An 8999-nucleotide genomic window follows, 5' to 3' on the forward strand; every position below is an offset into this window, starting at 1 on the left:
TCAGCTCTAAATGGAATTCTACCACAAAATGCTAAGGGGGGGAGAAGCCTTTTTAGTCTATGAGGGCTGCGTTTATTAACTCTCACTGATTTCACATGTTCAGAAATTTCTTATTTGTTACATGCATCACGTTTGAAATGTGCATGCCTTTCTTTTTTATTTGCTTGGTTTCTTCTTAAAAACATGAAAGCAAAACGAAACCATGCAATTCAGATAACACTGTGTAGCTTTTTATTTTGAATGTCTCCGGAATGACAGGCAGTGAATTCCTGAGTGAAGAATATTGGAGGGGATATGTAGGTTTGTGCTCATGTAGCAGATGCCTGGAAAGTTATGCCAAGCTTGAGGAATATACCCCTCTTCAGAAGCTATGAACCTGAAATATTCAATGTCCTCACCACTGGCCCTACCACCCAAGAATTCTGGGAGTTACACTTTGACAGAGACTTTAGGTTCCCCATTCCTGGCTTATGTACTGTACATGAATAATGACACCCATCTTATAGAAGGTTATTCATGAAACCATTTGGAATATCTAATCTTTTTCTAATGAAGTAAGATCTGGCCTTGGATTTCCTTGACATACTTTTTTTTTGGGGGGGGGGGAATCCTTGAAGCCATTTTTAACCCTCTGTTGCCACTTCCTGTTCCTTTGCATGAATGCAGCAGTACAATCATAGTTAGCAAATAGTGTATTTTGTACTATTCACTAAATAATTCACTCTGGTGCAATATTGCAGTGTTGATGTTGTGGCATGAATGCTAGCAAGGTCTGTTCCAAGATATTTGAGCAGTTTTACAGAAGTATTTTGAACAGGTGACCAAGGGATTGCCAAAGAGTCCTGGAGGAAGCATTCCATAAATGTCTGTCCCTTGCTTGTCTGAATGAAAGAAAACAAAATGTCCTTGAACCTTGAGGGCCAATTAAGTCCTCCATTTCCCCCCCTTAATTTAATTCAGCAATTGTTAGAAAGATTTTCTTAAGTGAGAAGGCCACTTAAATCATTTCTAACAGAATTATTCCACTGATAAGGGGAAAGTTTTGTGAGGGAAGAAATAGCTGTAAGAACTACTTTTGAGCAAATCAGCAGCTCCTGAGGAAAGACTAAACTATTCTCCCTTTTTTAAAATAAAATTCAAAGCTTTGCAACTGCATTTTAAAAAAATGAATGTTAATCGGATACTTTATGTGCCTCCTGTATCATGCCTAGCCAGTGCCTAAAGGTCTTACATGCATCATTCATGTTTTTCAATTTCTCACCTGAGCTAATATGGATAACTAACTGCTCCATCCTGCTTTTTTCTCCTTGAATGAAACAGCTAGATATATATGATATAGGGTGTAATATGAAAATAGGATTTTTCTAGAAAAGGCAACCAGATATAAATTGTGTCTTGCTTAAATATTAATATATTGCCTTCCAAGTCATTATTATAGTGGGTTACATGGTTAATAGTTACATATATTAACACCTACGCATTTAAAATGTCACGGAAGTGAGATGGATGGCTATATAAATTTAATACATAAATAATAGTGAAGTGGAAAACAGCAAAGCACAGGGAAAGAACTATATTAAAGAAATTAAACCGACATGTTCTGAGGAGAGTGTTCCTGTGCCTAGTCAAGTGTTTTTCAGCTGTATTGGATTTCAGCTTCCATCATCCACAGCCAACTTACCCACCTCCTTTTAGGAACACATTTTTGGCAATAAGACCTATTGGTGCTTGTTAAGATAGGCTTGCTTAGAAAGACTGGGTGTGAGAGAGGGCTTTGCCCTGTGTCACTCCAGGCCGTAAAGGAAGGCATTCATGAAGAGCAATATTTTTGTATGTTTCAGAGGAGTTCAGAAGTAAAATTATCACCCTTTTGAAGCCCCCTTAATTCCCTGCCACCCAAATCAGGCTATCTTCCCTTTTTTAAAAAAAAAAGTCTTAAGAGGCAAAGAAGACATTTTATCCTCTTCAGCACCCTCCCAATGGGCTCTGAAAATGTCAGCCCCATTCCACGGTGACCTCATGCCCACAACCTTTACAGCCCTTGGGCAGGACAGAAGCATAGTGTGGCCCTCTGGCCATCATTATTGTTGCCCTTGGATTTCTCTAGTTCCCTGGGCAGTTAACGCAAAATATAATTTTCAGATCAGACCAATAAATTAGGAAGTGAGTTGGCTGTTGTGAAAACATATTCAAAGTTTCAGCTTGGTTATGCTGAAATCACAAATAAGCATTTGTTTTGAGTATTTTTTTCCTACGTTCCTGCATACAGCCTTGAAATGCAGAGGATTGCAAGAAGCGATGCTTTTTCTCCCTTAGGTAGGCCTAAAGCAGTGCCATCCAGGGGATGATGATGGTCAAAAAACTCAAGATGGCGATCATGACCGCGATATTGAAGTTCTGTCCCTTTGTACATGTGTGCGATATACAAGTGGCTGGGCTTCAATCACATGGTCATTATTAACATCTTGACTTTTTTGACACATACCATCCCCACGATGGACTCCCCTGCTTAAAATCTGCCTGTTTTGAACTACTTTGTTGTTCCATTGCTGATGAATTGTTTCTTAATCCATTTGCATTTCTCCATTCTAAGTAATCTGTTTATTTATTCATATATGCAAGACTCATGGTAGTGGACATAGCACCCAAACTCTGTGAGATAGGGGGGACTGAGAGAAAGTGACCAGACCAAGTCACCCCCATGAGCTTCTATGACAAATGCCAGCCTGGAACTTGATCCTGTAGCAGCTTAACCATTACACCACCCTGGCTTTAGATCAGTCCAGACAATGGAAGATAATTCTTGCATAAGACAGGAATAAAACAAGAGAAATTGGGGCTCTGCAAACAACTACTATATCCATGTATTTATATTATGCATTAAATTATTCTGTAAAAACTGATTGAGAAGATGGCTAGTGATTTAATTTATTACTACTTTGGATATTTCAAGGAGAGTGAAGTCATTCTCTTAATCATATTTCACTTACAAATGTTGTAGCCATCTAGCAAATAAAGAAAATGGCACATAGGTGCAGATAACTTAACTGCAGATAGACTTATATTGTTTTTGAAAGTCACTAAAGAAAATGGCACATAGGTGCAGATAATTTAACTGCAGATAGACTTATATTGTTTTTGAAAGTCACTAAATTAGCTCTGATGCCAGGGATTTTGCTTACTTCACTGTAGCCCCTAGTGACAAGTCATTATCTCTCTGTATTTACCTGCTGCTCATAAGAAGAGAGAGAAAAAAAATGAAGGGATTAACTCTGGAACAAACTCTTACACAAACATTTGCTTTATTTTATATATACAGTATATGAGATGTTTTATTCTGATGCCTCACCTTGGGCAGCAAAATATCTTCAGTAGGTTCTGCTGAATTTTGTCTTCCTGTGACTGAGCTTTTCAAGAATCAAGAAGATTCTTGGGAGACAAAATAATCGAAGCAGTGGTGGAAAAGCTGCATTTGCTCTGCTGGTTGCTACTTTTTCATTTTAAACCATTCCCATTTTGTTTTGTGGGTGATGCTGTCAAGTGTATTCAGGTCCCTGGCCTGGATTTCACTACATAGTAAAGCTGTATCTCTAGATGGTACCATTTTTGATTGCCAGGGGTGAGGGGAGCCTAGGTTTCAATGCTTCTCTATGCAAAGATAATTCTCAGCAGTTGGTAGAGCGGGTGATCAGGGGTAAGATATTCCGAGCCAGGTTTCCATGTAAGGTTCACTTTCTGTGCACAAATGATTATCTGAATGGAGGAGTATTATAATCGTGGGAAACCAAGTTATAATCTGAAACTTGCATATTCACGTTGAGAGGCTTACGGTATAGTGAAGCAAGCAGAAAAAGTATTTTAAATAAATTCATAGTTTATTTTAAGTAACTCAGTTCCCCCCCCCCACACACACACACATTTTTTACTCCAGGCATAGCTGTAGTGTATTTCTTTAGACATTACAATACTATACAAACTTCAGTATGGCACTTTTGTTTCCTTTTTCCTTAAATGTCATCGCCACAGATGTCCGAATTTTGTTCCAAACTCTGTATGGGCAATTATAAGTTTGGGTGTTAATTTACTGTTATTTTTAGGAACTGTAAAATGTTGTCTGGGAGACAAAAATCATTTTTGAATATAGTACCATATTTTTAAAAAATATTTCTCCAGTTCATTTGGTGCTGTGTATGAAGTGGTGGACCCACCCTCCAAGCTAGAAAATGAGCCTCAAAAATAATTTTCCAATTAGAAAGGACTTTTTTTTAAAAAAAGAAAGAAAAGAAAAGCTCTTCATAAGCTTAAGAGCAGAACACAGGACAATAAATACAGGAGCTATATAAAAGAGAAGAAATAGTGGCTAGTGTAATTGAAGCATGTTTAAAGAAACCAAAGGTTTGGGGCTTTTTTTTTTTAAAAAAAGATTAAACTGGTTATGGTTGACTGCAGGGAAGTTTATAAAGAGAGACCAGTCTTAAGACTTTTCACAATTCTGAATTTCTGAAGAAGGGAGGGAAAAAACTAGTTTTCTTTCCATCTTTAAAAGATGGGACTAATTGAGAACAGTGACTTTCCAGGAAAGGAATGGGAGGAAAAGCAGAAGTGGGTTTACAAAAATAACCCTCTCACCTCCTTCAGTCCTGGGGCACTCAAGCAGGAAAAAAAACAACCAGATTTGCCTTTGGTCTTCCAACTCCAAAACATCTTTGCTTAAACCTTTTTCTTTTTCTTTTTGGTTGGTTATTCTGTGCATGTTTTTGATAATGTGACTTATGAGAATATATATTCTCTCTCAATATATATACATATATCTTTTGTGCACGCATACACATACGTGTGCCTGTGTGTAACTATATCTATAGGTATAAAAATTATATGGCGTTTCATGCCTGGTTATGGTTAATAGCCATTGAGGAAAAGAGAGCGTTGCCTGCAAGGGCATGTAAGAACCTCATCAAGTTAATGTTATTAAACAGCATGTGGTTTTGCCATTGTGGTTGGTGGAAGTGTGTCTTATTTCTATTGGGAAGTGCCTCCAAATGGATTGTGCAATCTGTTAGATTCTGTCTGCTAAGTATCATGGTATGAACAGATAAAGCATACATTCTTCTCTATTCAAAAGTAGCCCTCGCAGTAGGTATGTGGCACGCACTTCAGTGGAAGAATATGCAAATATTGCTGTAAATGTAGAGTTGTTATTGAAAATTGCAGCTGTGAATCAGGTCCTTCTCCTCCTCCATAAAGTCTATAGCAGGTGATTTCAATTTTTTCCAGAGCAAGGAAGTTGGCTGGAACTCCTGATCAAAAGACAAAGCTCCAGTGATGGAAAAACTGGATGCATTTGTGTTGGGTTCTTTTTTTTACCTCAGGTTTCTCATAGAATTCCATCACATTTCAAGGATTCCATGGAACACAGTTTGGAAAAACCCGGGCCTAGACCTCAAGTTACTTCAAGTCATGATTAACAGCAAACCTCCATTAGCCATTCTGACCAAGATAACAGATCTATAATTCAGTGCATCTGCTGCTGTGCATTGGCTTAGTGAAAGCCACCATAACCTGTGATACATTTTACTGCTTTTTAATGGAGGGAGTCAGAAGGAAATAGAAATATAGTTGCCAATGGTAGCAATATTTATGTTAATAGAAATAATCTTGTTTCAATGCCTTTCAGTATAACTATGCATTAGTTACAAAGAGTTGGATGAGTGTCCTTAGCCAAGTGAGTATATTTTTTTAAAGTATGGTAAGACTTAATGTTTGTCATTTAATTTTAAATATACTGGTGACAGTATAAGAAGAAAAAACAGCTTTTCTCCCCCATCCCATTTTCCTCAGATTCTACCTAATACAAATGAAATATGGGGCATGTCTATTCCATAGAAGGGAAGGGGGTGAAGAGAAAAACAAGCAATTACTATAGGCAATCTCTCCTGTGCCTAAGTACAGAGGAGAAAGATTGGAGAGAAAGGGATTACATAAGCAGACACACAATGGGGGATACACCAGACAGTTGGCACTGCACAGCACACCATGGTTGCTGATTCCAGCTCATTGCTTTTGTTGTGGATTCTCCATTGTGTGCCTGCTTACTCTTCCTCTCCAACTAATGTAAATATAAACAGTAATTATTTTCTTAAGAATTATCCCAGCACTGGGATGAACATTCAAAGGACAGGGGATTAGAAAAAGGAAAGCACAGTTGTGGTCACGTGATTTCCAACTTAGTGACCACTTCACTTAACAACACAGCTGCTGGTATCAGTTGGGTCACTAAATGAGGACTACATGTAAATAGATGAAGCACAAGTACTTAGAAAAACCCATAATCTAGACCTCCAATGACTGCAAAATCATGCTGACATAAAGGTGAGAAGTTTCAGAAATACCATCGACAGAAATATAATTTACAGGTGAAACTCGAAAAATTAGAATATCGTGCAAAAGTTCATTTATTTCAGTAATGCAACTTAAAAGGTGAACCTAATATATGAGATAGACTCATTACATGCAAAGCAAGATAGTTCAAGCCCTGATGTGTCATAAGTGAGATGATTATAGCTTACAGATCATGAAAACCTCAAATCCACAATCTCAGAAAATTAGAATATTGTGAAAAGGTTCAATATTCTAGGCTCAAAGTGTCCCACTCTAATCAGCTAATTAAGCCATAACACCTGCAAAGGGTTCCTGAGCCTTTAAATGGTCTCTCAGTCTGGTTCAGTAGGAATCACAATCATGGGAAAGACTGCTGACCTGACAGTTGTGCAGAAAACCATCNGAAGTTGGATGTTCCCAAAATGCTGTATCAAAACACATTAATAGAAAGTTATGTGGAAGGGAAAAGTGGAAGAAAAAGGTGCACAAGCAGCAGGGATGACCGCAGCCTGGAGAGGATTGTCAGGAAAAGGCCATTCAAAAGTGTTGGAGGGAGTGGACTGAGGCTGGAGTCAGTGCATCAAGAGCCACCACACAGAGACGGATCCTGGACATGGGCTTCAAATGTCGTATTCCTCTTGTCAAGCCGCTCCTGAACAACAAACAACATCAGAAGCGTCTTACCTGGGCTAAAGAAAAATAGAACTAGTCTGTTGCTCAGTGGTCCAAAGTCCTCTTTTCTGATGAGAGCAAGTTTTGCATCTCATTTGAGAACCAAGGACCCAGAGTCTGGAGGAAGAATGGAGAGGCATACACTGCCAAAAGCACCAAAACCTGGTTCAATGACTGTGGGATTACTGTGCTCGATTGGCCAGCAAACTCACCTGACCTGAACCCCATAGAGAATCTATGGGGCATTGCCAAGAGAAAGATGAGAGACATGAGACCAAACAATGCAGTAGAGCTGAAGGCCGCTATTGAAGCATCCTGGTCTTCCATAACACCTCAGCAGTGCCACAGGCTGATAGCTTCCATGCCACGCTGCATTGAGGCAGTAATTGCTGCAAAAGGGGCCCAAACCAAGTATTGCATGCTTATACTTTTCAGAGGTCCAATATTGTTCTATATACAATCCTTGTTTTATTGATTGCATGTAATATTCTAATTTTCTGAGATTGTGGGTTTGGGGTTTTCATGAGCTGTAAGCCATAATCATCACAATTATGACAAATCACGGCTTGAACTATCTTGCTTTGCATGTAATGAGTCTATCTCATATATTAGGTTCACCTTTTAAGTTGCATTACTGAAATAAATGAACTTTTGCACAATATTCTAATTTTTCGAGTTTCACCTATACATTATGGCATCTCTTCATATTTTTGGTTTAAAAACCAATACAGCATCTATGCACTTCTCTCTTTGTGTTCTTATAGTCCCACCCTATATGACTTTTCTTTTCCAGAAATATGATTGTGTACATGTGTCTGCATGAAACTGATGTGCTACAAAGCACCAGCCTCCAGAATAACTTGTATTTCTAAGGTTGTCTATAAAATCAAAGAGTGCATATTTCCATTTCTTTTTTATTTGAAATCTACTTACTAGCCCAGAAAGGACCACCAAGGTAAGTTTACTCCAGTAGAAGAGTAAACAGTGTTTCTGGACTACAAGATTATGGAATTTAATAATGACTGTAGCTAAGGAAATTATACTCCCAGTCTTAGAACAAAATAAAGATATTATCAAAATACATTAATATCCCTAGGCAAAGCAAAATACCATTGGTAATTCTGAAGAAGGTGAGCAAATACCATATGGAGTTGCTTGATTTGTTTTTGCTTCCTCTAATTCTCTCTAATTAATGGTAGGCTGAAGAAACTCTTAGAATTTCTACGTTTTATATTAATGAAATTCTTCACATCCTTGATGCCATGGCATCTAGTTTCTCTGGGCATTTTTTTTAAAATGGATGACTGTTGCATCTATCCTCTAGCTATAATCTGAAGCAGTATAAGCCAAACAAAAGATTTATCACTCCAGTAAAAATGTGGGCTAAATACTGTAAATTAGAAGACTATTTGGGTAGAGTAAAAGACACCCAAAAGTTGCAGCTTGTGATATGGGAGAAGCAGAAGCTGCGGGGCAACAACAATAACAAAAGAAATAATTTTTGTGCTTTTGGCTGGTTGTCCTGTTTATTGTCTAGCTGGGAACAAGCCCTGTTTGCATTCTCATTTGATATTGCAGGCTGTTGTATTGATGCACATGAATGAGAGAATCAAAATTCAATTATTTACAGACTTATCCATTTTGATTCAGATATGGAAAAATCAAACTGGCAAAGATTTGCCTTAAGTACCTGATATGTATCCCAAATTCTGGATTTAGTTAAAGTACTGTTCCAAACAGCCAGTATCCCTCTGGCAAGAAACTCATAGAAATGAGCACTAAAATGTATAGACCAGCAAATTGTGTGTTTGTTTGAAAGAATGACTGAACAGTGATTAAATAAAGCTGATCTGCATTTAATCAGTCTTAAATAGGCAGTTTGGGACATGGCTATCAAATTGCCTCAAAATACTCAGACACTGATATGATTCCCAACAAAAACCCTGTCC

This window comes from Protobothrops mucrosquamatus, unplaced genomic scaffold, assembly GCF_001527695.2.
Source record: "Protobothrops mucrosquamatus isolate PMUCROS unplaced genomic scaffold, P.Mucros_1.0 scaffold791, whole genome shotgun sequence".
Lineage (NCBI taxonomy): Eukaryota > Metazoa > Chordata > Lepidosauria > Squamata > Viperidae > Protobothrops > Protobothrops mucrosquamatus.